The sequence below is a fragment of the Mustela putorius genome, unplaced genomic scaffold, assembly GCF_011764305.1.
Source record: "Mustela putorius furo isolate JIRA1106 unplaced genomic scaffold, ASM1176430v1.1 tig00000031_pilon_pilon_pilon, whole genome shotgun sequence".
In the NCBI taxonomy this organism is placed as follows: domain Eukaryota; kingdom Metazoa; phylum Chordata; class Mammalia; order Carnivora; family Mustelidae; genus Mustela; species Mustela putorius.
The window spans coordinates 729,851-757,692 of NW_025421260.1; the positions used below are offsets into that span (position 1 = coordinate 729,851).

General features: G+C 35.7%; 1 protein-coding gene and 1 long non-coding RNA gene across 5 annotated transcripts in view; one reads left to right on the top strand and one right to left on the bottom strand.

Annotated features, from left to right (window-relative positions):
• The window catches only part of PCDH9 (protocadherin 9), an 899,097-nt gene that overhangs the window by 643,235 nt on the left and 228,020 nt on the right, over positions 1–27,842 (top strand). The window lies entirely within an intron of this gene.
• On the bottom strand, positions 10,265–27,684 carry LOC106007441. Its single transcript, XR_001182194.2, has 3 exons — positions 27,486–27,684; positions 23,266–23,291; positions 10,265–10,546 (listed from the first exon to the last, which is right to left on the bottom strand). It is a non-coding gene; the product is annotated as an uncharacterized LOC106007441 (long non-coding RNA).

Below are 27,842 nucleotides of genomic sequence, written 5' to 3' on the forward strand. Positions count from 1 at the left end.
TTCATTTATTTATTTGAGAAGGAGAAAGAGGACAAGCCAGGGGTGGGAGAAGCAGAGGGAGAGGGAGAAACAGACTTCCTCTAAGCAGGGAGCTGGACTTGGGGCTCCATTCCAGAATGCAGAGACCATGACCAGAACAGAAGACCAACACTTAACCAACTCAGCCACCTGTCCTCCATTTCTTAAGTTTTGCCAATTCACAAATGTTATATCAATGAGATCATACAATATGCCACCTTTTGGTATCAGCAGGTTTTTTTCAACATAATTTCCTGGAGATCTGTCCAAGTAGTTGCATATATTATTACTTAGATCTTTTTTTTTTTCCCCTGAGAATTACTCCATGATAAAATCAGTGTGGTGAATCATTCATTAATTCAAGGATATCTGGGATATAGCTGCAACTGAAGGTATGATGTATAGGTTTTGTGTAAACATAAATTTCTATTTCTATGTGATAAGTGATCAAAAAGTCTGTTGTATAGTCATTGCAGATTTGATTTCTAAGGCTTTCTAAGTCTTAGTTCCCAGAAAGCCTATACCATCTTACATTCTTACAAAAATGCATCTGGTTGTGAATCCAGTGTGATCCACTGTCTCCACACCCTCACTGACATTTGGTGCTGTCTTCAATTAAGTTTTGATCACTCTATCTTTTGTCAAATAACCTTTAAAATCCTCTGGATGTTCTTCATAAATACAAGCATCCCCCAACCAGTAAACAAACAAAAAGCTTATAAATGGTGATTTGACTGCACAAATTTTTTAGTATGGAGTGGACTTTGTGGTAACCTTAAAAATAATGTATGGATAGGGGCTCCTGGATGGCTCAGTCAGTGGAGTGTGCAACTCTTGATCTGTAAGTTGTGAGTTCCAGCCCCATGTTGAGTGTAGAGATTACTTAAAAATAAAATCTTTTAAAAAGATAATATATCTAGGGGTACCTGGTTATCTTAGTGGGTTAAGCCTCTGCCTTAGGCTCAGGTCATGATCCCGGGGTCCTGGAATCGAGCCCCGCATTGGGCTCTCTGCTCGGCAGGGAGCCTGCTTCCCCACCTCTCTCTGCCTGCCTCTCTGCCTACTTGTGATCTCTCTGTATGTCAAATAAATAAATAAAATCTTTTTAAAAAAAGATAATATATCCACAGAGTGACAATGGTATATAATGCTATTGAAAAGCAAACATAGGTCGCCTGGGTGGCTCAGTGGGTTAAGCCGCTGCCTTAGATCAGGCTGCCACCCAGTTCAGTTCCTGGTGAGAAGTCCCTTCCTGTCTTGTGGATGGCCAATTTCTCAGTGTGTTCCCCCATGGTGGAAAAGACACAAAGCTCCTGTGTCTTTGCTTCTTCTTATGAGGGCACCAGCCCTTTCATTTTAGAGCCCTGCCCTTATGAGCACATCTAAACTTTATCACTTCCTCCTAGGCCCTATCTCTAAATACAGTCACATTGGGGGTTAGAGATTCCTTATATGAATTTTTGGGGAGGAAGGAAACACATTCAATCCATAGCACACAGAATAACACACAGTAGGCTTGCTTATTAAGTGATCCCTTAGGCTTTGGCTGTGAACCAACAGAAAAACATATTTTTCAACTAAAATGTAATTCTAAATTAGGTTACCATGGATGTAATCATGTGTGCTTAATATAATAAGAATTAAAATTTCACATGAGAAATTCTAAAAACAGTACAATTTTTCTGAGTTTATAAGGATAATTTCTTACTGCTAAAATAATTTGATAGTGAAAAGTCACTGAATGTAATGTCAGTTATATTTGCTTTTGTATTTTAAAATGGTACTTCTGACAGTTTTAAAGAAAACTTTCTGTTGAGTTGTTGATATTGGTGGTAAGTTGTGTTTCACTAAATATTGCTCCAAACATATCCTCTTGACCTATTCTGCAAAAGAAAGAAGCATAAGGGCTTAAGAGGTTTACGCATTTATTTTGTTGGGATCATGTATTTGCATTGCAATATCATTTGTTGAGGTCAAGACTATGGATTTATTAGCTGGAGGATGGATTTATTCAGTGTTGTAAAAATGAAAGAAATCAAAATAGTAATTGAAGGTCAGTCAATGATTGACATTTTGGTGTAACGGGTGGGAAAGGGAGAAAAGACATCTGTCAGAGGAAAGGGGAGCAGATCAAAAAACCAGCGTAATAACCCTTAAAACTACATAACCCATGCTATGAATTTTTATTCAGATCTAGTCTGGTAGTGTCGTCTATGTAAATGTTTCCTCCTTAACTAGGAAGGGAACTCCTTAAGAAAGAAGCAGAGCTGTAGATTCCACCATATCCTGGGTATCACCAGCAAAGTGCTCTTCCCAGAGAAACACTTAATGCACTTTCTGAATGGAATTGAGTTAAACTGAACAACACTGAATTGATCAGACATTTCGCTTAGGACTGGCTGAAGGTCCAGGAAGCAATCGAATCCTAAAGGTTTTTTGTTTGTTTGTTTGCTTGTTTGCTTGTTTGTTTATTTTAAACATAAGGGTGGGGATTTTCGCTGCCTTATTTTTTGCCACTTACGTACCATTTTTATTTTACAAACATTTCTGACATAATCCCCGTGGATTTCCTGTGATCCCATCGTCCCCTTCCACAGTTTACTAATTGCAGTTTGTGTAACGCTGAGATGTCAAAATAGACTCCATTAACATTTAAGACACTATGTTTTACTCTTGGTATATAATTAAATGAATGCATCAAAAATTTGAGCATGATTTTTATAAGATGCTGTCTGACAAAATTATAACTACATGTTAAAATTATGACCTGGCTAGCCATTAATTTGGTTTCTAAGGCATGAAAGACAACTCTACTTCAGAACAACTAATAACAGACCAAATCACTTTGATATATCAAGTATTATAACCCTGACAAGCAATCATACTGGTAATAAAATAAATGCATGTAATATAAAGTACTTTTGGTAGAGTCATTGTACTTTCTTTGAGTTTTACATCATATACTCTCTTACCTTTTTACTGACTAGTTGTTTGGTGTGAAGAAAGGAATAGGCAATCTATTCAGACCTTGTTGCTACTTTTTTATTAAATAAGGCACATACATGTAGAAAAGAGAAATCATTTAAAGACACCCTGCTTCTTGATATGGAGGTAAAAATGGATCATTGTTAACCCACTTACCTTGTGGAAATCCTAATCTCTCTTTATATTTTATGGATATCTACACTGGGCTTACTTTCCTATGGCTGGTTTACCTCCAGAAGTTTTCTTCTTTATTTGCATTCTGCCACCCCAAATATGAAGTAGTGGACCTTTTTTTCTTAATATTCTAAAATTCGGAGACATCTGATGAGTTACATCAAAGATCAAATAACTTCAAATTTAAGATTAAGCTTTCGTTTTTTTTTTTAAATCCTTTGAGGGACTCTGCCACCTTGGATGTCTCCAAAGCCCAGCTCCACTCTGAAGCCAGATTCTCATACTCTTTCCTGGTCTCTTGTCCAAATCCCCTCCTTCTCTTCTGTTCTCACTCCCTCCTCCCTCCTGGAACAACAAAACAACTAACATAAAAACCAAGAATTTCTTTTTCCAAGCAGGCAGAAGAGGGATTCTCCATGTTTGATTAGACCCTTGCTACCATATTTTGAAGTCTTAGAGTTTCTCCCAAGCAGAGGAAATATGAGCGCCAGATGTTAAAACAATGAACAGATTACCACTTCATATGTATTTTCTGATAGACCAGTGTTCTAGAAGGAATGCATTTAAATATACAGACTGTATGTGAATGCCTCTATATTTTCTTGCTTTCATAAAATAACATTTTTAGCACAAAAAGAAATCTTATAATTGAGTATGAAAATGTTCAATGATAAAAAAGCCCAAGGATGATATCACTAACCACATGAGAGGTGTAAAGCAGAGCATGAAATCTAAGATAGAGATAAATTTGAAGCTTTCTCTGGACTAGCGTTAGCAGCTGTTCTTTCAAAACCTGCCACTCTCCCCAGTTGCTGTGAACCCAGGACCGAGAAAGTTCATTTCAGGAATTTGTTTCACTACACTTTCTAGGCTTCCCATGTAGCTTTTCTTCATTATATCCTGTGAATCTTGAGGGCATATCCATTCATGAAAACAAAAAAACAATCTTTATCACAAAACTAGATAATTATTCTTTGGCACTTAAGTTGTTATCACTGTTTATTTATTTGCATGCTGTTATGTTCTCGATGCAAGAGTGAAAACTTTGTATATCAGCATTAGGATCAATTTGAGGTTACAATTTCAAGACAAAGCAATTTACCAACAAAAGTGATTTACATAGCATTTTAGCACCGATCAAACATGAGTGAGTATATGGTATTCAAAATGTATATTTATTGATCTGAAATAGTTATAAGAATACGTACACATTTTATGATATTGTATTATACTTGTATAGTTTCCTAAGGGAAAAATATTCTCCACATGATGTCTATCAGAGAGAAAAGAGGTTACATCTGTGTGGATGCGTATAACCCTTCCATTGATTTATGAACAACAAGAAAAAATCCTCAGGGTATCAAAATTTAAAAAAAAAAAAACCTACATTATGTGCATGATGTATCTGAGTGAGTTTCATTTTTATTTGCATTTCTGAGATGGGTGAAGATGTAGAAAAAAATTCTGAGAGAAAACTCCCTATTGACTGTGCATCAGGAAAAAAGTAAAATGTGTTGGTATTTCAGCAACTAAATGGAATATTTTTATGACTAATAGACTACTTTCTGAGAGGAGAATTCAAAGAAGAAGAAAAAGAAGGTGGAGGAGGGAGAGGGGGAAGCAAAAACACATCGTTCTCCCTGTTTTAACATGGTCTTGCATTTTCAGATGTTGTCATTTTAGTGACATCACATGTAGTGATCCACTTCTTCTCCATCAATCTTTTTTGCCATATTTAAAAATCATTTTTAAAATCTTTGCCAAGCCATTGATAGGAGATTATCAAAATTTCTCATAAAAAATATTCTCATAAAATTTCTCATAAAAAACAGGATGTCAATGTCAGTGTTCCTTTGGGCTTTGCCAGCTTTTAAGAGTGCATCCTTCTGGTCTATTGTCAGCAGCGAAGCCCTTTCATTCCTATCTAACACTTGTTTTCTTAAGCATGGACTGCATGGCAGATACATTTTAGCTCCTGGGAATATAATGGGCAGTGACAGTCAATGGCTTTTATAAAGGGCTATGGTGAGGGAGAACTAATAAATTAAAAAAAAAAAAAGGTATAATATTTAGGTTGCAAAAAGTGTTTTGATGAAAATACAAGTGGATAAAGTGTTTCAAAAAGGTGGGTGGGTGGGCAGTTAGGCTGCTAATCTGGCAGGGCTAGATAAGGGCTCACCATCTAAGTGGTAACATTTGAAGCCAGACTTGAAAACAGAAAGATGTCAAGGATGGGACAGTGGTTTTGGCAAAGAGGCCATGTAAAGGTCTTGAGGATTGAATGGGCTTTTCTCTTAAAAAACAGAAGAAAGACCACTGAAGGTGGAGCCTCGTAAGGTTGAGTGTGGTGGGTGATGACAGCAGCAGGCAATAGTCAGATCACACAACACCTAATTCTGAAAATGAGTTCAGGTTTTATTTTAAACCCAAGGAGAAGACAATGTGATGTTTAAAGCAAGGGAATAAGGAGCTCTCGTTTATAGTTTTGCTGAATTGCTCTGTCTTGAGTGTCCATGTGGATTTTCAGGAGCACCCTAGAGAGACATGGAGAACATCTGGAGTGTGCAGCAGATGCCCAGGAAAGAGGTGGTGGTTTTGGCTAAAGCAGTAGGGGGTCAAGAGATAGACTGCAAGCATGTGCATAGGATCGATTCCGAAAGCACAACCCATAGGACTTGCTAATAGATTGGATTTATCTGTGGAAGGGAGAAGGAAGGATGGCTCCTGGGTTTTCCACATCATGGCTGGGTGGAGAGTGATGCTATTATGAGAATTGGCATGTGGGAATGGGCAGGAACAGGTTTATACAGTGGAGGGAAGAGGAAAGGGAAGAATCGCCAGGATTCTACTTAGATTCATAAAGATAGGGGAACGTAGAAGACAGTGAAGTGGGCACATCCGTCTCTGATATCTAATTCCCCAAGCCTGAGTGATGTCCAGCCAAATCCATGGATATTAAATAAGCCCCACACAATTCAGTGAATTCAACCAGGGCAGAATGATGTTAGAGGACACGTTAAGCTGAATGCCCTTTAGAGTATTACTTTACACAGTGTATACACAAGCACACATGGAGGCAGCATGTGTGTACTTCAGATACACGGATCCACAGACCCATAAACCCGTAGTTTTAATATGAACGAAGAGCGTGACTGTGATCTGCTACTGGTGTTTTATTCTGCCCCCTCTGGGTGGCTCTGGGCGTTCTTGTGACTAGGTTTCACAGCTCTCCATGGCCTTACTCAGGGTAGACGGCTTTGCTCTGATCACTCATGCACTTAGTATATCTGCTTTACTGAGATCTATTTGTATGCCAAACTAGGAGCTTTTTAAAGGTTTCATGATGTGTAAAGCACAGTAGCCACATGCTGGGCACAGAACAAAATATATCAGGGTGATGATGTCATCGGCAATAATAGATTTACACTTTGCTGTGCTTGAATATTTCCATTTTTTCCGCTTTTAAATACATTTTTATGTGGAAGTTGTGCTCCGTATAGTTCAAGAAATTCTACGTCTGCACCATCCCCAGCTTCCGGGCTCGTACCGGATCACATTTCCGTAGGTAAATGTAGAGGAGACGGGGCAGTGGCAGGTGCGGCAGCGGGCACGGGAGGATGCAGCCCGAGTTCAAGTTAGCTAAGGTGGCTTTAAACCAAAAAGATATTTTAAGTTATGGCCCAGAGACAAAGATGTCTCGAGTTAAATCTTCCCTTTCAACTCTGCAACTCAAGAGTAGCTTGCAGCCAATTTTGTTAATTGACCATTTATTTGAATTCTCATAATTACCTACTATGACTTCCAGAGCTGAGTGTTTTCACCATTCACTGGGAGGCCAGGCTGTGCCGTCAAGATGAAAAGACAGATAAGTGCCACTCAGGGAAGAGGCCAGATTATGAGTCACTGTTGCTAAGAACGGAAAACATACCCACCAGGCTCAAGCGGTGAGACCTTTACTTAGAGCGAGAAAGGAGATAATGTAGAAGACCCAGGCCCTGGCGATGCCATGGGTCCCTGCTGGCCAGCAGCTCCTCCCTGCAGGCTAGGCTCGCAATGGAGCTGCGGTGGAGGGACCCCACCCCCTTCGCCGTGGGGTCCGAATACAAAAAATGGGCCTGAGGACCCTGGACTCATGGGGTTCAACAGAATAAAGCCTAGATCAGAGAAGGCTATTTCCAAGTGAGGCCAGCACAGACAGAGGGCTCTTTAGACTCCAGGCTTGTTCTTGTGTGGCCCAGTAAGGGTTGAAAGACTATGCACGTGGCTTCCTTTCCCGGCACCGAGAAACAATTATTTTGAGACTCAATAAACTCCATGTTTCTATTTTTGAATTTCTGTTGCTCTCCTATGTGTAAAAATATGATGCTCCTTGCCCTGCAAATTAAAGCACCTGAAGATGCATCTTGGTGATGTAAGAAAGAGTGGGCTTGGCCACAGGTTGACCTCCATTTGAATCCTTAGCCACCCTTTCAGTTAGTTACTTAACTTCTAGGAAGTCCACTTTCATAATATTAAAGTTGAGATACTGTCTGCCTCGAGAGATTTGTCAGGTTAAATGAAACAACATATAATAAAATAGTGCTCAGATAGCAAACACACAGTGTCTTCTTAAAAAAAAAAAAAAATGTCAGAAGACAAACTTTCCTGTTTGTGGGAATAGAAAAGAAGGGGTTTAAGAAATATGTGTTTTTAGTAGCTGATGTGTTTACACAAATCTCTTCAAGATCACCGAGATTACTGGGTACTAGGAAAGGAACAATCAATAGTTTGAGCAGGATGTAAAGTAGTCAGACGGTTAGATGTCTTCCTTTACTCTCCTGACAATTCTCGTCCGGTTGTGATCAGAGGTAAACCTGACAGAAGCAACAGGTTTCAGATTCACTGCACAGAAGAAACTAAGTGCAAAGTTTCCACTCCTGGCCTTTTCATGATTCCTTCTAACCCCACTTCTCAAGTCTTCAAAACTCTGTGTTTGTCAGCTTTATCATTAAAGCACAAATTCAGAACTTTCCACTAGCACCAGGTAATCATGTCTCACTTCATTGACACAGTCTTCCATTTGGCTTACCGAATTTCAGTTCCCTTAATTACAACCAAAAACAATCCTAGGAACAACTTATAGAATAAGCCATTTGAACCTTTGCCCTAAGGAGTCTTGAGAACCGAATTTCAGCTTCTGGCTGAGTGCGTCCAGAGTGGTCTGAAGGGAATCCAGCATTTTCCAGACTAAGCCCATACTTTGCATCACTGACTTCTTTTACTGTTAGCGCCTGCCCTCTCTGCTTGAGGTGCTGACTCCGGCAATTGCTCCAGAGGAACTCACAGTGTACTAGGGCACTTTCTTAAAGTTTCAGGGAGGGAAGAAAGGCTTTTTTTTTTTTTTTTTTTTCCTGTCAGTGCCAAAGAGGGCTTTGGGGTATTTTCTTCCTCAGCAACTCTTTAACTCTCCCCTTGTGAAACATCTTTCTGTGTACTTTGCAGAGAATGGAATCTCACCAGAGGCCCTCTGAAATGACTGCAGCAAAGCATAGACAAGAGTCTAGCGCAGTCATAGACTCCCGTTGTCTCCCCAGACCGCCTCTCAGGGCAGCTGCAGGACAGGACTTTCCACCTGTCTTTTGACTATGCTAAAATCGTCATGGCATAAGAAGCTTTTTTTCAAGTCCGAATTTGTGTGCTATGTAAAACAATTTCCAAAAGCAGAGTCCCTTTACTTAAAACAGACTTGCATGTGTTAATGGCGCTATTTAGTAATAAAAGAAAGAGTGGTATGGCTGGCTTATTATCATTCACTTCTGTTCTTTGTCAATAATTCGGTCATACTTCTGATACTGACCTTGGTATAAAATTCTATATATCTTAGTCCAGATGTGTACTCGTCACCTTGTCATATAGCTACACACACACACACACACACACACACACACACACACGATGCTTTTCTTTGAATATCTTCTCTATCACACACTGATAATACTCTTCGCTTAGAATGTAATAGAACTTTATAAACTTCTGAACATTTATCATATTATAACAGACTAGAATTTTTTGCTTTAACTTTTCCCTCTGTTTTTAAAAATGCTTATCAAATTTATCAGGGAATTCTATTATAATTAGTGCAGAGTGAAATCATGGTTCCTATACAGTAAAGGGAAAGCAATATGAATCATTATGTAATCGTGTACATGGTGGTATCTGTATTTATTAGCAGATGAGAAGCATAATGTTTCTCTGAAGTTGTCTAATTTTCTGTGAAAGGAAATCTCCTTAATAATAAAATAGTTCTAAAATCTACGTTTGTAAAACAGACTGTACTCAGTATTACATATTCAAAGTCTCGATGAATATATTGTTTTTCACTGATAATTTTGTATATTTAAAGAATTTGCAGTCACATTTTTGGATTAACCAAGGGGATTCTTCTAAGCTTCTAACCAAGTCTTTTTGATAAATAATTATCAGCTTATTTTACAATGTAATTATGTCCATAAGATTTTTGCATGGTTTACGCACAAACAAAAAATACATTCTTTTTCCATTACTGCTGGCAATTTTTTCCCTTTATGTTTTTCTCTAATCCATTTGAACTTGAAAGGATGGACTACTTCCTCAGCAGTATTTGGGTGTCTCTCGTCCATAATCTTATTGATGGGCTCCTTTGTAATTTGTAAAGCAAAATTAAAATCGACCTGTAATCTGTTAAAACAGTGCTAAGCATTCACATCAACCATTAGCTCTGATAACTCCTTTATCTTTGTGAAGAAGGAAAGGCTCTTAAGTATTGATTTTAAATAACAAAACATAGCTGCTGATCTAGTTTTCCCTGTCACACATGCAGGTTCATGGGTTTTGTTCTTTCTTACTTAATGGTTGCTCTTTTTGTTATAAAATAATATCCTCTTCTATTTCGAAGGAGTATTGTAGACTTGTTTCTTTCCTGACAGACAACTGTAGTTTGAGTTTTTGCCACAATAGAGACCTAAGTAAAGTGATGTAAAATTGTAATTGAGGATGTTTTCCTACAAAATATTCATGATTAAATTATGTGCGTCAGACAAACATTATAAAAATAATTTATTAGCACAGTTTGATCAGCGTATGACAGTACCATTCACAACATATAGACTGTTGATTTTTTGTAGTGGAAAGAGTCACCCTCTCCAAAAATATGCTATCTGCTTCCCTGTACTTCCCAACTCCTTTGCAGCTAAGTAGATTCATCTCCCGTGTGTCTGCCAATGGGATGAAGTCTATCATTTCCCGACTAATGAAGAGCCCAGCTCTCGAGTCCCTCTTTTTCAGCTGAGTTGATCTAGAAGGCTGCATGTTCCTGATGAGAATGGAGTGTCAGTCTGGTCTTTGAGTGGCTCTGTAGAGAGATTCCAGCAAAGATGATGTAACATAACAAGAAATAAACTTTTGTTTTATGATAGCAGATATTCACAGTTCCTTTGTTATTACATCACAATGTAACTTATCCTGGATAATAGAATTATCATGAGCAGAAATTATCATGTCATCACCTACCATCATATGTCCCATGAAAATCCACTGCAAAACTTTCAGAAAAATCTTATTATAATAATATTCTCTATGTTAAACTGGGGAGTTTCTTATTATTCCATTCAGCCTCTTACATATCAAGGATATGAGTGAGTGAAAAACCAGAAAAGAGTGAAATTGTTCTTTAACAGAAAGAATTGTGCTTGCTATAATTCATCTTACCAGAGAAGATTCAAGGGCAGAGTGTCTCTAGAGTTTTTGGAGACATTATAGGCCAGTTCCTCGAAGAAGACAGTTTTTAATTTACTTAAAAGTCCTACTAGAGATTATTTTTATGTTACTTTCTCAGGTTCAGTTGTCAGATACCAGAATGTGATTTGTTTCCAGTGAACTATATGTAATTTGCATCTAACTTTCTCAAGCTCAAATTTTACATTAAAAAGCACCTTGGAATCTACTAACTGTTGATGTTTTATTTTCATAGAAATTCATATACAATGTGATAAAGCTTTTGATCTTATCACATTGATTTACCTAAGAATCTAATTCTGCTTTTAAAGTTCTGAAATGTTTAACTACCAGTGAAGAAAAATATTGAGTTTCTTCTGTTTTTTTGAATGCTATGACATAGCCCATGTATGGAAACAGAAATTACCTGTTTGTTTCTTTGAAGAAAATCCACTCAAAAGTAAATCACCTTTCTACATACAGGGAAATAGAGTTTACACCTTAATGCTTGAGTGGCAAACTATTTATAGTATAGTAGCCAGTTTTCCCAGTACTCACATCTTGTATTCAGGCTCTAGCAGAAACACAACTACACACACACACACACACACACACACACACGTGTGTGTGTGTGTGTGTGTGTGTATGGTGTATATAATATATAATATAAATTATATACATAATATACATAAGATTATATTATATACATATACAAAGTTCAAATCTCCATTACCTACAAAACTTTTAAAAATTTAACAATGTATTTTAAGACTATATCTCTTGTTAATTAAATTGCTACTATGGGACTCTGTACAATTTAGAATCGGTTTCATACTGCATTTAGAGCTTACCTTTGGTAGTCTATGCTCAGAATAAGAGTCTGAAACTAATTTTATTCCACTTGTATACTGTTTTAGATGTTAGAGGCTAAAGAAATGAGTATGTCAGGGACCTTTACCCTCTAGATTTCCCAGTGTAATGGAGAACATCAATGTGTAAATGGAAAACTTCAAATACAAGTTGATTATTATAACTGTTACAATAGTGTGACTAATTGAGTACTTTAATATGCAAAAAGAACCTCAGATAGTTTCAGGAGAGAAGATTAAAAGAAATAATGCAAATGTGAAATGGACAGTAACAACGGTAAAAACAAAAAAATGAAAAGTATGTTTTGCATATAATTTTTTTCCCCTGAATTTGGCCATCATTTGGATGATAAAAGGAACAAAGAGGTTTAAAATTGCTACCAAGAGGTGCCTCGTTAGCGCAGTAGGTAGCGCGTCCATCAGTCTCATAAAATTGCTACCAAGGTTTCTAGTATAAATAACCCAATAATTCCATTGATTATATTAGAGAATCGACTATCATTAATTTTAACCATTAATTTGCTAGTGTGTTGTTTGTTTTTCCTCCAAATTTCTTATTAATTTTTACTAACTGCTCTTGGTTTTCCTAGTTTTATATTAACCTTGCTAATGATGATGTCCTGTGCCTATTCAATAAAATCTGACACCTAAGCAGTTTTTCTGCATACCAACAACAACAAAAAATGTCAAACTGCATATTTATTTGTCACTCTTCACCTTTTGGATATAAACTAAATGGATTTTAGCTATTTATCTGAGTTCAGAAGAAATACTTCAGAGTATGTTTATATATCTAGCTGTCCATTTAACATCTGTATGCCCTTATTCAGTAAAATTTTGAGGTTGAGTTACTGCCTTACTGTTTCAAAAAGTTACAACTTTGACAACTACCTTCTTGGAAAATGTGTTATTTCTGAAAATGGACCTACTATAAAGTTGCAACAGAAAACATTATAAATATCAAAACTCAAGTTATAGCTACATATTTAATGTCTAGAAAATAAATGTGTGGCATTCTAAAAACTCACTTCTAGGGGTTAAAGAGTACTTTTTAGGTGGTTAGAAAAAAAGTAATTACTATTGATTAGCAATTGGCTCAGATTCTGTAGAAGGGTTATTAAGGTCTTAAAATACAGAACAGAGTGTTATAAACAATATTGTGATCTCCCCAGTCTGTCTTGGACTAACCATTTCTTTGTCTGAAATGTCCTTTTGACATAGCTTATGCATCTCAGGAGCTTTGATATAAGGAGCACTTTAGAACTAAATACTATTTCAGCACTTAAAAGGGAGATTGCTCAGAAACCCCCATAGAAGCAGTATAAACTCTGAGTGAATGGAATGGAATAATTCTAGCACCTATCAATAATCACTCACTGTATATGAAATTGTTATGTGAAACTAATTCCTCTCTATTTATAGGATTATAATGAAAATAGAAATGACTCCAAAATGTGTAAAAATGGGGATATTATCAAATGACAGAGGAAATAAAACGTCTCTATTATGTATGTATTTTTTATATACAGGAGAAACTTTATATTATTAAGAGATACCTCTTGAAATCTAAGTTAATTTTCAAATGGTTGAACACAGAATTGTTTTTGTACGTGCCTGGCATTTGCCCAAATGACATTTTTATTGTGAGTCGGGTCTTTTTCTCCCCTTGCATACCTCCTCAACACAAGTAACCAACTTAGCTCCTCAATCTTCCACAGAAGTCTTCTCTCTCTTTTTGGGCAGTTTTTGTCCTGACTGAAGTAATGTATAAAGCCACACTACAAATCAGCTTTACATGTTACAGTATGGTACAAATGGCATGTATATTTGAGTTACAGCTGACATCAGTGAGAATTTCACATTAATCTATTTTACTTACACAAGTTTAATTTGCAGTAAGAATAATCATTTATTCATCCCATTAGCAATCCACTCAACAACTGTTTAGTGCGTTTTTATAAAATACTAGCCTATATGTTAGGCATTGGGAATAGAAGGATACACAGGAACATTCTGCTATTACGTTGGTCCTTTCTTCAGTCTTCTTCCAAATTAGTGGGATGATTTTGTTTTATTTTTATTTTAAAGCTTTTATTTATTTATTTGACAGACAGAGATCACAAGTAGGCCGAGAGGCAGGCAGAGAGAGGAGGAAGCAGGCTCCCCGCTGAGCAGAGAGCCCGATGGACCATGGTTCCCAGGACCCTGGAACCATGACCTGAGCTGAAGGCAGAGGCTTTAACCCACTGAGCCACCCAGGTGCCCCGGGATGATTTTGTTTTAGAACTAGACGTCCTTTTGACCAGTACAGGTGCCCATTTTTCTTTTTTAAGCTATTTCATATTGTTAAATCTCTGGGCCAGTCATCAACATAGTGAACACATTACGTTGATTTTTATATGTATGATTTTCCCGAAGATACAATCAATATCTTATTAATTTTAATCCAGTCCTGGAACTCTGCAGGTTCTGAACATTGTGGAACTGAATTAACCATAAGACTGACTATCTCAGTAACACAAAGGGAGTTGGGATATGCCTCAAGCTCTAGGCTCAGTAAATACGGCAGAAGTTATTGGGATTAGGCCCAGCTGATAGCTGAGAGGTAATGACACCGTCCACATTTTGGTCTTAAACACATTTGTACTGAAAGTCCAAGGTGGAATTTAATGATGCCCAAAGAAAGATACCCTAGCATTAAGGAAGTGAAGAAGGAAGTAAACATTCAGACAGGCAAATATTGAACCTAGGGGACATAGGAAAGTAGCTCAAAGAATCTCTGGCCATGAAACTCTTGGCTGTGGTAGTATAGGCTGTGATGGGGAAAATAATCTAGAATCTAGAAATCAGCATCAGGAAATTTCAAGGAAGATCAGATGTTTAGGAATGTATGGATAATAATCTGCCTTGAACCAGATTAGGGTGAAAAGTGGACAGGGATAACTTGCATAGTAAACAGAGGCACCTGTGTTCTCATCTTTGGTGGACTGGAGAAAGAACTTTATCAGGGACTGACCATTATAAGACAGTCTGCCTCAGTATTCTTTGTGTTTGGCTTGTTTATAAATGGGTTCATTTTACATTTAAAATTTGGCAATGGGTAATAAGAAAATCAGATACTTCCCTCATTAGGATAAAATCCCCACACAAAATGTATTTTTTCCATAAAAACTGAATAAAGCAAGAGTAGGTTATTTGGCTGAAATTGCATCCTATATTATATGATACATGTTTCTGCTCTACACTTTGAAGTAGAGAATGGTTCCACACTATTTTCAGTGCAAAAAGTGAAAAATGTACATCAATAGTTAATCACAGCCTTGGGGTTTATATTAACCAAACTTTGTTTTTGCTCAACACCAAGCTTTACTAGAACGTCATTCTTCTGTATCATTAGGGCATCATTGTTTATGTTATACTCTCAGGTAGGTATCAGAGTGCATGGAGAATTTTTTAAAAATTAGTTAGCTGTCGTGGTGAGTTTGCCTTAAATTCGACATGACTTCTAGACCTCTTTCCTTTCCTGTTACCTCCTCCCTCCCAGTTTTCTCACAAGTTGTCACCTTCTTTGTAATTCTTTCTAATTGAATTCTTTCCAATAGAGAAAAAGCCAAGGAACAGCAGAAGGGCATGTGATTCCAGGTGCTTTTCCCAAAGTTGGTGAGCTGTCAATGCTATGAATCCTATGGCCGCTGTGATGCTATGAATCATATTCTTTATCTTTTCTGCAGTGAGATACATCGCGCTTCAAGTCTGTCTGTCGCTGTAAAAAAATAACCAGTCAGTCTCCTTTTGGCCGAGAGGGCTTAAATTGAATATTTTAAGGTCCTTCAGGATCAGAGTTCCAAGGTCATTTTAGGGAGGTTTCACATCAAATCAAGGAAATGACACTGTTGGCCAACCTACAGGGAAGGATTTGTTGCTAGAAAAGCTCTGCTTCTCTTAGAAAACGAAAAATTTAAAAAAAAAAATTAATTGCCGAGTCACCCTGAGCTTGAAACCCCAGCTGACAGGCTTGTGAAAGTAGATTAGCCAAATTTCTGAAAATGTCATGAATTACTTTTGCTTTCCCTCAATTGAGAAGAGTGTCAAGGGGCTAATCAAACAACTTGTAGTAGAGAAATCAGGGATATTAGTCTAGAGTATCATTTGTAATGTCGTAAACATGCAATATGTAATGTCTCTCTTGTGTGTTTGTGAATCACTTAAAAGGTACAGAATGACTGTTCTTTGATAAAAAATGCCAAGCTATTTAGTCGGCGTCATCTCTCTTCCTTCCAACAATTCTGTGTTAGTTAAGATGAAGTTTAGCTGCAAGTGACACAATACCCAAACTAGCATGTGACATTAACAAAATAGTAATCTACTTTTTGCTTATATACGAGTTTAAGGCTGGGTTGGGGCTTTGAGCTCTCAGGGGTACAGCTTCTTTATACTGTTTGGTTTGCCATGTATTGCCTCTAACTGAAGACAGCAGCTCTAAAACCTAGGCATGAGGATGGAAATGGTGGAGGTGATGAAGAAGAGGCTTAAAAAATATCCTCTAGATACCTGTTTATAACCATTGCCCAGTACTTAGCATCAAGGCAGGCTGGAAAATATATTTTGGTGGCCACGGGTCCATCCAAAAGGTCCATTTCTATGGAACAAGGGAGGAAAAGAATTTGAAGGAAAGCCAGACATCTCCACACCTCATTTGTTTCAGAGAAGTCTTATAAAATATTAATATACTTGTATTATAATTTTTTTGAAGAAACACCAATTGGATTTTAGATCCTCTGACTTACAAAAAATTTTGTAAACCTTGCATGAAATTATCTTACTTGAAGGTATCCATTAAACTTCATTCAACAATTATAAAATAACGAATGCAAAACAGCAGCACCAGATGAGACTACGGGATTGTATGTATCAATAACTCAAAATTATCTCTTTGCATCATACTTAAAAATGTTTTAAAAATATAGATTTTCTTTATTTTTTTCAGTTATGGCTACTTTTTGCTAAATATAGAAGGCAAATTTTTAAATGACAGGTTTTTTTCTTTCAATTAATGTTATTATAATTTGTTTTCTACTCAAGAATTTCAAGAAAAAAATATAGTGTTATTATATCCATGCCTCTGAATTGGCATTTCTCATAGACTCCTCTATTATTTCATTTAATTATCACCATATAACCAAGAAAAATAGCTTTACAGTTACCCCAAGATTTTAGAACATATCTTTGATTGTCAAAACTCTACAAAATTCATTTGACTTGTCAACAACCTTTGAAAACTTTCATGATAAAGTAGCTTTTGGACCAATATTTCCGAGGTATTAGGTTCCCCCTATAAAACTAGTTTAGTATATGCATTTGTACACTCAGCCAGACAGAGCTGTCTTTATGTATATGTTGATTGATTTCACTGGTTTATAACAGTGCATTTAATTCCATAATCATATATTTGAGCAAGTTGGGAGATACTAGGTTTAACAAAATTCAGCAAAATTCTATAATGGAACATTTTGAAGATCTTCTAATATGTTATTCTTCACTGAACCTCTTCTAGAGAGGTATGTGATATGTAAACATATTTCACCACATATCCTCTAGTCTAAAATCAATCAATTATCCTCATAGAACTAGTATTCTCTGGGAAACATTTTAAGAAATGATGAAAATCAGGCGCCTGGGTGGCTCAGTTGGTTAAGTGACTGCCTGCAGCTCAGGTAATGATCCTGGGGTCCCGGGATTGAGTCCCACATCGGGCTCCCTGCTCAGCAGGGAGTCTGCTTCTCCCTCTGACCCTCTCCCCTCTCATGCTCTCTCTCTCTCTTTCTCTCTCAAGTAAATAAATAAAATGTTAAAAAAAAAGAAATGATAAAAATCATTGACTGATGTACAAATGATTGGTGTGTATATTTAATAAAATCTAGTTATAAATTCAGCATACAACCTGCATTACCATAACCCTGGAGAAAGAGTCTTCATAGAAAGAGGGTAGGTGGGGCGCCTAGGTGGCTCAGTGGATTAAGCCGCTGCCTTCAGCTCAGGTCATGATCTCAGGGTCCTGGGATCAGTCCCGCATCGGACTTTCTGCTCAGCAGGGAGCCTGCTTCCCTCTCTCTCTCTCTACCTGCATCTCTGCCTACTTGTGATCTCTATCTGTCAAATAAATAAATAAAATCTTTAAAAATAAATAATAAAATAAAGAGGGTAGGTATCTATGGTGGTTATCTCAGGAGCATTGGGCATATCTTAACTAGAAACTTCAATTTTGTAAAAAGTCTCTAATTTTGCTGAGTTAGTATTTTTTTAAATCCAATTGTATTTTGAATACTAATCCTGTAGCATATAATAATGTATTCATTGTTTTGTTTCATTTATCTAGGCTGTATCTGTAACAAGAAATTCTTTTGAATGACTTTGTTCACTGCTGTCCTTCATAGACATCATTTATTTGCTGCCTTTATTCCATCTCACTAGTAATAGAGTAAAACAAAAATGAAAGGAAAACATTTATTACTGAAAACTACCATGTAGCAGTGATGATACTTAGCACTGGAAATATAAAATTAAGGTAATCGTGGACTATAATTTTAAATATGGAAGAGAGACAAAAATTGATGCCTATCCAGAACATTAATTAAAATCCTATAAAATGCTTTAGAATTGTCTAGAACGATTGTCTAGGACAAAGAAAAATATCCATATCATCAAACTTCTAATCAACTTCAAGAAAACCAACATGTTTGTTAGTTGTTACAAAGACTAAAAAGTATTTGCATATAAACCAAGTAATTTTAAATTAACTAATCTTGAGTGACAGTAAATATATATAAATTCTGAAAGCAGGAATTGTGAGTCTAGTTTTTTGACTAGAGGGCATGATAATTGGATGTTTGTAGCAAGATTAAATGACCCCTACATGGAAGATGCATTTAACACTTAAATGGTAAGCTGTTTTGAAAATTAGAAAAATTATAAAAATTAGAAAAAAATAGAAAAATTTAAACTAATGTAACAAAACACACACACACACGAATGTGTGTGTGTGTGTGTATGCTATAAACATATTTAAAAGTCAATTCACAGGCCTCGATCCTTAAATTATTGAACTAATAAGTAAAAAAGAAAATAACTTTTTATTCAACAGGGAAGAGTAATCAAATCCAAGTAAGAGAAAATAAATTAATAATTAAAGGGGCTCTGACATGGGAGATAGAAAAATGATAAGATAGATAAATGTATATAAGAGCTGGAAAGTTTAATTAGTAAGAAAGGGAACAATCATAAAGGAGTGGGAATGGAGGATAAAGTTTTCCAGTTATGGAATGAATAAGGCATGGGAATAAAGGACACAGCATAGGGAATAGTTAATGTTATTGTAATAGGGATGTTATGGTGATAGACACAGTTGTGGTGAGTGTAGCATAATGTATAGAGTAATTGAATCACCATGTTTTACACCTGAAACTAATATAATATTGTGTCAACTACACTCAAACAAAAAAATTATAAAAAATAAATTGGATATCATTATAGTTATTGCAATCACAACAAAATAAATCCAAGGCAAGAGTTTCATAAATTATAGAAAATTACTAAAATAAAATTTAAAAAAGAATAAAACTAGCATTTATAACTTTCATATGAATAGATCTTTTAAAAATTGAGTAATGTTTTGAATTATAAAGCTCTAATATTGCCAAGCTAAAAATGTGTATTTAAAAGGCATTACTGTTATGTTTTAGTATACCTCATCTCATTACACAATAAAGAAGGTATAATTGTTCTTCTCAACATGCAGACAGTGAAAAAACAGGCACTAAAACACACACACACACACAGACACACACACACACGCCATAAAGCTTCCTACAAGTTATAGTGTCTTTAAGGTCATTATTTTATAATGAAATATTATTTAAATTTAAGTAGTTACACAAGTCATTTATATATTGGCATATCTCTGACTCTTCAGATTATTTAAAACTGTGCATTCTATATTACAGGCTTAAGAGTTTTGCTTTATTTGGAGGGGAAAATAGGAATACCACTTTTTAAAATGATACCTCTAAGAAAATTTCTTTCCACAGGTTACTAAAGATAAGCAGCAGTATGGCAGTAGTTCTTTGTTATCCTTCTGTAAAATTAGGGGAGAGATGTGTAAGGACACTTTATGTTTATCAGGATTAAGGAAAAAGATGACAACCCAAGCAAATATCGGAGGGTTGTGCGAAGGTTTTTGCCAATACTGGAAGTAATGCAGAATGCAGTCAGTCACCTTTATGCCCATGAGAAAATGTACTGTATGGTTCAGTGGATGAGAATGGCAATGGTTAGTAGAAAGTCAATTTAATTAACCTACTCTCCCAACAACAGCCTTGTATACTCTGTTTATTTGAATATTCGGTTATCAAATGGAGAATGTAAAAACACTGGTTTTGCTTTTTTTTTCTTTTTCTTTTTCAACTATGGCATATAATGCCCCCAAATTAAGAATAAATGCCCCTTTATAAAAAATTAAAAATTAAAAAAAAAAAAAGAATAAATGTCCCTAAGGCACCCCTGACTCTGCAAAGTCCCACAAAGAGTATACAAATCATAGCTTGATTTAAATAGTGGTTAAAATAAAATGCTTTTAACAATTGCTGCTTACATGGAAAATAATAACTGATTAATTTAAATATTATCAATGGAATTTCATTTCTATAAAGTTGATGCTATGAGTAACTGGGATGGAGGCTGAAGTAATTATAGGGTAATGAACCTATGTAATTTGTCAAGATGTTAAAACCTAATTTTATCAAATACAGAAGTATACCATCATCAAATTAAAACAAGCTTGATTTTTTATTACATTTCTTGAAATCTTTTATTTACTAATTTGATATGTTTTTATCTTACATCTTTTTAACCTAGAGAATGAAAACCTAGGGATGGGTAAATCAATATCAGAATGTTCTGTTCTGGCTCACCAAGGGAAAAACAAATTTGAAGATTTCTCAGTGAAAATAACTACTGTTCTCTTTGTCGTGATTCTAAGTGACAATAAAGCAAACATAATTAGACTGAGCATACAAATCAAGGAAAGGAAATTAAATGTACTTTATGTTTTTCTTATTCAGTGTATTCATATAATCTTAGGATAACAAATGATATGTCCCAATTCTGTCTCACTCCCTGTGTAGGACATAGAAGGTAGTTTGGGTCTAGATGATTTTTGATTAGAGAAAAAAATCTTATAGCAGGACACCACTATATTTCATTTCTATATGTTATTTGGATTATTTGTTTATAATACATGTTGTTTGAAAGAAAAAAAAATTAAAAATGTGTTTTTGAAAATGTTTAATTCAACTGACTTTTTTCTCTTTTCCCTCTTTAACCACTTTACAGTGCACTTAATGAGTTTATGGGACAAATGTTCATTTCTCAGATTGAGAAGAATTATACCACCTGGTCAGATTACATATTCAAGTTTGAGGTGCAAATTACATATGCTGCTTATTATTTTATTCTATTTTCTAGTGATAGGAAAGAATAATGTGCCTGTGATTTTCAGTCTAATGTGCAGTTGACTTAAAATTATTTTATTCTCTTCCTCAAGAACACCATTATGTTAATGAGTATGTAGAAAGAATAAAAAAGGAAAAAAAAATAAAATTATTGTAAAGAAAAGATATTCCAGAGATGCCTGGGTGGCTCAGTTGGTTAAGCGTCTGTCTTTGGCTCAGGTCCGGATCCCAGGGTCCTGGGATCAAGCCCTGCATTTGGCTCCTTGTTCAGTGGGGAACCTGCTTCCTCTTCTCTCTCCTGCTCATGCTCTATCTCTCATGATCTCTCTCATGCTCAAATTAATAAAATCTTAAAAAAAAAAAGAAAGTAAAGATATTTGGATCAATGCTCAGTTGTAATAATCTTTATATATGTTTGTCCTAAGAGGTATATTTTATGACTATATAACTTTCAATACATATATATTAATTAGAAAATTATAAATATTGTAAATTTCTCTATCCTGATGACTGTGTAACTCACTCTTTTTATTTGTATGAGTTCTTCTGAGAAACAGAACCAGTAAGATGAATATATAAAATTTTAAATGTAAATGTAAAATACATGCAAACATAAAGGGATTTATTTTTAACAAATTGGCTCCCATGTTTGTACAGGAAAGTCCAAACTTCATAGGGTGGGATGACAGACTGGAAACAGGCAGGGGTCAGTGTTGCTGTCTTGAAACAGAATTTCTCCTTGCCCAGGAAACCTCAATTTTTTTCTCTTAAGTCCCTCAACTAGTTGAATGAAGCTCATTCATATCATGTAGGGTAATGTTCTTATATTCAAATGACTATAGTTGTTAACCACAATATAAAGTACTTTCACAACCACACCAAGATTAAAATTTGATTGCATAACAGACTAAGCTATAGCTTAGTCTAGCTGATATATAGAACTAACCTTCCACTCATTATTAGTAAAATCTGCTGGTCACATTTAATTTAGTTTTATAGCCTGGTGTCATTAGTGGAAATACTTTGATACTTCACACAGACCTTAATAAAGCAAGTATAAATGAAATAATGTATGGTGAAGATGATTACTAGTCTAAGCCCACCAAAAACTTTCATATCACTTCATTCAGTGGCTTCTCATCTACTGCTTCTACAGGAGCTTTCTCAGTAAGTCTCCTTTTTTTTTTTTTTTTTAAAGATTTTATTTATTTATTTGACAGAGAGAGATCACAAATAGGCAGAGAGACAGACAGAGAGAGAGATGAGGAGAAGCAGGCTCCCTGCTGAGCAGAGAGCCCAATGCGGGACTCGATCCCAGGCCCCTGGGATCATGACCTGAGCCTAAGGCAGAGGCTTAACCCACTGAGCCACCCAGGCGCCCCTCTCAGTAAGTCTCCTTAACTCACTTTACCTATATGTTAAATATGTTCAAGTCTTTAAAATACAAAAAAAAACCAAAAAAAAAACAAAAAAAAAAAACATTGCAGGAAGTAAAAAACTAGAAGGGCATATGTAATTCAAGTCCTTTATTTTGCAGATACATAAAACTTCAGTGACCATCTTTGATTCTCTAGGTCACGGAGATATATATATTTTTCTAGTTCTTTCTGTATTTTGCCAATGTTCGAGTATATAATGTGACTTTTTTTGGGAAATAGTTTCTTTGCTGATATAATTGGTTAAGAAGTCATACTGGATTAAGGTCCTAAATCCAATGATTGACGTATTTATGAAAAGAAAGGAAGAAAGAAGGAAGGAAAGAAAGAAAGAAGGAAGGAAGAAAGGAAGGAAGGAAGGAAGAAAGAAAGAAAGAAAGAGGAAAATCATGCAAAGATACAGAAATAATAAGAGAAGATGGTCCTATAAAGACGGGGGCAGATTGGAGTTAGATTGCCAGAAGCCAGGGGACACCAGAAACCACCAGAAATTGGAAAGGGCAAGAAAAAGTTTCCCCAGTGCCTTAAGAGGGAGCATACCCATACCTTGATTCTGGACTCCAGCTTCAACTCTAAGAGAAAAAAATTCTGTTGTTAGAAGCCACCCAATTTGTGGTAATTTAGTATGACAGCCCTAAGACATGAATACACTCTCATTGCAATTAATCCTTGGATCTTTTCTGCTTTCCTTACATTGCTTTTGAAAGGAATAAAGAGTCTTAACTCTTACATGACTTGCATTAAATCTAAGAGATTCTTGGGACTTTGTATATGGAGGGAATGCCCCATTTTGGCACTACTCCTTAGAGTCTTTCATGGTAGAAAAAGTAGTGGAATGAATTAGGCTGCCATTTACACTGACAAGGAAGAAGGGTTTCTTTTTCAGTGAATATGTTTAAAATGCCACATTAGTTGAATTGAGTTGAATTGTCAAAATTATTTTCCTCATCCAATTTATTCTTACCCAGAGATTTACCTGACTGAATCTGTGATGTGTAGAGTACAGTAAGTTACTTCTGTGATCTAAAGAAGGAGCAGCCAAGGCTATCAAAGACAGAATCTTTTGAGGTGTGTTGCTCAGTTTAGAGCCATGCTGCAACCAAAGACTCATTAAGCTCATCTAATTAAATAAAAACAATAACCCAAATAATTAAGGACAAAGTCATGACCTTTAATGATCCCTTAGCTTATCACTGTTACAAAATGAATTTTAATTACCATTAATGGTCTATGTATATGTAAGGTATGACACAGCAGTTATAATCTACCCAAAGGGAGTCCTCCATTCCTTTTGCACAAGAGGTACCCATTTGGGAATGGTTATTAATTACTCATGCACAGAAATAAATGTGCATTACATTCTCAAGACATTTTCTGACAACTGTCATAAAATTTTAATTGTATCCTGGGTGGCTTCTAATATAAAATTATCCTTGAGAGCTTTTAGGAAAACTTTAAACTTTAGTTGCCATGTAAAGAAAGCTTAATATCTAATTTTCTGTTTATGTTCAGGCAACATAAGTTACATTTAGTTTACATGAATAGAACTGACAGTTTGATATGTGGTTCAGATCAAATTTAATTTCCTAGTAAAATTACTAAATTTGTAAAACCAGCCTACAATGTAGTGTGTTTATATGAACCTACAATTTGTTTTTCAGTAGTTTCTTTTTAAATATGTGTGTATAAATAGCTCTCCCCCAAAATTCAATGTATTATTGCTTACTTTTATTTAGAAGGCTATTCAGCAGTCAGTTGTTCATATTCTAAATTACAAGTCACAACTAGGAGATTTTGGGAATCTCTTAGAAGTGAATTTTGAAGAGATAGTAAGGTAAAAAAAAAAAAGTAGGGATTGTAAGAAATAACCTACGGGTGTATATTATCGATTACTGTGTAAAACCAAACTAAAGCAAACAAACAAACAAAAACCCCTAAAATTGCATGATTTAATGTAGTGGCCGTTTAGCTTAAATTCTGTGGGTCTGCAACTGGGGCTGAGCTCAGCTGGGTGTTTTCTCTAATTGTTGGCTGGGTCCTTTGACCGTATTCAGTTGCTGGTCATATGGTGGATTGGGTAGGGGATGTGTGGTCTAAGATGGTTTCACTCATATCTCTGGTCACTAATACCCTGTTGGCCTAGGTGAAGGGCAATTAGGCCACATGTTTCTGTCATCCTGCAGGCTAGTATAAGCTTGCTCTCAAGGACAGTTTTACAGTGTCTTGGTGATGGAAGTGGCACTGGGAAAGATCTCCTGAGTCCTAAGCTTAGAACTGGCACAGTTCCATTGATTCCAGCCCATCAAGATACAAGGCATACATAAATAGACTTGACATAATCAATGCGAGAAGCTGCCAAGTCATAGTGCAAAAAATAATGTGATTGTAGGGTAGAATGGGGATTTGTGATTCCTTTTGCAGCCTATCACAAGATTCTTGTCAAGCATGAATGGTTCCATACAAAGATTCTAATTTAGTTGGTCTAGAAACTATTTCAATAGCATTTAGAGTAGAAATAGCCCATAGTGACACTCAAAGTACCTATGGTTCTCATAAAGTTGGGGTCGGTTATAATTTTGTTAAGTGTTAAGTTCTCCATCAATGAAATAACAAGTTAGAGTTGATAATTCTACGTGCCCACTCAAGTCTACAAGTCTTGCTATCTAACGTCAGTTATCTAGGAAAGCATTTCACATTCAGTATAACATTATTAAATATTGTATTACCCACAGATGTTTAAAACAATATTCCTATTTACATAATTTATACTAATTATTTTTAAATATCTTATTCTGTCCAGTCCACTATTTTACATTTATAAATTAATGGATCAATTAAATAAACTGATATTCTTATCTATCAATTTTCAAAACAACAGTTCTTTTTACTATAGGGCTCTTAGGTTGTCTGGATTATAAACTTTTTAAATTCAGGGAACATCTTTCTTTATGCTTCTGTGTTTTGAAATAGTGCTTATTTCAGTGTCTATATGCTTTATATGGAGTGTCATACAATACAAAAAAGAGTATAAGTTCATGGTTGAGATATGTCAGAATTTGTATTTCTTTATTTCATTCAACAAGAGGAAGAAACATAAAATACCTGAGTGTGTGGCTCTTAGGAAGAATTTCCAGGGAAGTCCTATTTGAACTAAATCTTACTGATGAGGATGAGATGTCAGTCAGATCTATGGTTAGGGAGGGTGAAGGAAGTAGTAAGGCAGAAAAGAAGGAAATGTCCCAGTTTGCACAAAGATGTCATGTGGTATTCATTGTGTAGTACAAAAGCAGAAGAGAGGAAGGCTGACTCTGGTCCACAGGGCCTGGGACATCATGTAAAGAACTTGAATATAACCCAAAAGTTCTGAGAGTTTCAGGAGATAAAAAATAAATTTCCCCAAATTACAGACATTTCAAATCAGTCTAAGTGAATGAGACTGACTCTGGAATTTGTGTAGAAGGAGAAGAGACTACAAAATCTTGGGATGATTAGAAAATAGTCATAAAGGAAACAAAGAAGATCATAGACTTCCAGAAGGTAATGTTGAGTATGAAGAACAAAAAAGGCTCTACAATTAATAAGACTGGAAAATGCCCATTAGCCATGAAGAAGTCAATGGTGGCGGCTTCAGTGAAAGTGGCTTCAGTAGACTGTAGGAAGGTCTTGAGTGATGTTAAAGACAGGAAGGTGGTGGATGTAGACCATCCTTCTGAACAATTTGAAGTAAAGAAAGAAAGACTAAAAAAATCTTCCTATGAGCAGACACAAAATATTTAAATGTCTTTATAGATAAAAAATAATACATATATAGCTTAAAGTTTTACTTCCATTTTACTTAATGGCTTAGATTCTTGAGATACTATATTGATAATTACACTTCTTACTGGAGAATAAGCTTTTGCCAAAGGTTCTGTTGAAACAAACCTTTCACACTCCCCAGAGAGAATCTTTTCACTCCAGACCTGTAGTGTACTTCATCCCATGCATGATGGTTAATTTTATGTGTCAAGTTATTTACGTCACAATACTCAGATACTTGATCAAACATTGTTATGTATGTCATTGTGAAGTTATTTTTACATGAAATTAACATTTACAAAGCAGACTGAGTAAAGCAGATTATCCTCTGTAATTGTGGTGGGCCTTGTCCAATCATTTGAAGGCTTTAATAGAAAAAACCATAAATAAATAAGTCGCTTTCCCAGAGAAGAGGGTATTTGCCAGCAGACATCCTTTGGATTCAAACTGCAACTCTTCTCTGGTTCTCCAGCCCACCAACAGCATACTCTGTAGGTTTTATACTTGAGAGATTCCACAGTTGTGTAAGACAGTTCCTTAAACTAAATCTCATTCTCTCTCTCTTTCTACACACACACACACACACACACACACACACACACACTTTGCCATTCTGGCAAAAATAATTTCTCTGAACTTTTAAATTGTGGATGGTGTTTGCTGAACATTTGTATATATGAAAGTATTAAATCATTACCTTCTAGTGATATATGCTCTTTGGAGATGTTTCCCCCACTCCTAATTGCTTTCCATATTCATATTTTAATTGTTATCCCATTACCTTTCATTCTGTCTTTGTGAATAATATGCAGAAACGAAGAGCACAAAGCACTAATTAATGAAAATATAAGTGAAACATTTATATTGTCTGAACACCATTAGCATGAAGGACTTTCTAAGAGTATTCTTGTCACTGAATTAGACAACCAAGGTAACTCTAATGAGAAGTACAGAATAAAAGATCTTACCTTCTTGTATTCCTATATTGCATTTTTGGTTTTCTAGTGGCCTTGTCAAAGAGAAAAGCACATTCGTTTTTGCACAGGAAGAATTCACAATGATTAACTTGGAGGGTCCTTTCAGTGTTTAATGACAATTTTACCCGGTAGCTTTTAACAGGAACTTGTGAAAAAAACGTTTACCTCACTTCGGTCACTGAATCCCCAAAGCCTAGAGGACTTCCTGTTCAGTGACTAAGTTATTCAGTGACCAAATGTGCCCTGGATAAAAGATTTGTTTTAATTAGAATAACTGTTTGAATGACTTCTGTGTTAATCTTTACAGAGTAAACACTAAAGACTTTTCAATAGTCTGCAAGGCTCTAC